Raw genomic sequence first — 1,365 nt, forward strand, 5'->3', positions numbered from 1 at the left:
GCACAAGACAAACTTCGACGAGTGGCAAGGCAGTGACAAATGGAACCAAAATAGAAGGGCTAAAAGGGGACCTTGTCATAGAACCGGGGTCTTTTGTTAGGGTTTTGTTTTGTTCCTCACCGTCTTCCAAACAATGAAGTCCTAGGGGGAGGCTAACCATAATCAATATTTCAGTAAACATCAGACGCTGGAGAGCCGATCCAGCGACCGAAGCAAAAGATGTTCTTTCCTTCCTGAAACCTGGGCAGGCTGGAGGCAAAAAAAAAAAAAAAAAAAATTGCACGCGTTTTACGAGATGGGGATGACAGTTGTAAGGCACGTAAGAGACTTGATCCAGTTTTATGCATAAACATTTTCTAGTTCTGCGAAGTCTTTTCCTTTTTTAATTCACAAGTGGCTTTCTTCCCTTCTGTTACCAAGCAACCCTGACGTCATCGCGTTTGTGCGTGCGTGCACGTCACAAAAATCATTGCTTGTTGATCTCTATTTTAGCGGAAAAATCGCCTCTGTTATGCAGGGTGTCAGGATGGCCGAGTGGTCTAAGGCGCCAGACTCAAGCTTCGCTTCCCCGCGCTGGGGATTCTGGTCTCCGATGGAGGCGTGGGTTCGAATCCCACTTCTGACACATCGTTTTTATTTTTCCTCTAATTACTTTTGAGATATCTTGATCTCAGCAGTAGGCATAAACAATTACCAACGTATATTTTTAAGAATCGGCTTTTAAATTTTTCTCGAAGGGATTGTTCAAACTAAAAACATTAAAAGTGGAAGCATCGCGATATTTTTACGAAGCCGCGAGATTTGGGGAAAAAACGCCTAATAAATGGCAGATATTACTAGAGGTTGATGTCTGTGCTGCAATGCGAGATAATCCGGAAGTCGTGGGATTCGGAACCCAGGTAGCTTCCTGCCTCGCCGAGGGAATGGAGAGAAGGGGCTCTGGGCGAGTTATTTTCCCACTTCTCCACCAGGCTCATACGCTGTGTCTCAGATCCAAGCCCTCCCCTGGATACTTCCTGTAGCACTTTCTTACCAATCTCACAGCCCTGTGGCTCCTGACAGTGCAGTCTCTTTAAAAATCTTACACAGGTCCTCTGCTCTCCTATTTTCAAAACTCATGTAGCCAGTTCTCAAAAATGTCTTTCGTAAACTATGCACATTCACACTCGTTTCGGCATCTGATCATTACTGTTCAGTCAAAGTTGAGTACCATTTTAACCACTGAATGAAATATGAAAGCTGTACCTTCCTCTCCCAAACGTAATCACCGTGAAAAATTTATTGTATTTCTTACAGTTCTTTTTTCTCTGCATTCGCATATATGTATAACATTTTGGGTTTTTTTACAGAAATGTAGTCATACTA

General features: G+C 43.2%; 1 non-coding gene across 1 annotated transcript; it reads left to right on the top strand.

Annotated features, from left to right (window-relative positions):
• Positions 1 to 520: 520 nt before the first annotated feature.
• On the top strand, positions 521 to 625 carry TRNAL-CAA. The gene is made up of 2 exons: positions 521 to 558; positions 581 to 625. It is a non-coding gene; the product is annotated as a tRNA-Leu (tRNA).
• Positions 626 to 1,365: the final 740 nt, after the last annotated feature.

This window comes from Piliocolobus tephrosceles, chromosome 5 (genome assembly GCF_002776525.5).
Source record: "Piliocolobus tephrosceles isolate RC106 chromosome 5, ASM277652v3, whole genome shotgun sequence".
NCBI lineage: Eukaryota > Metazoa > Chordata > Mammalia > Primates > Cercopithecidae > Piliocolobus > Piliocolobus tephrosceles.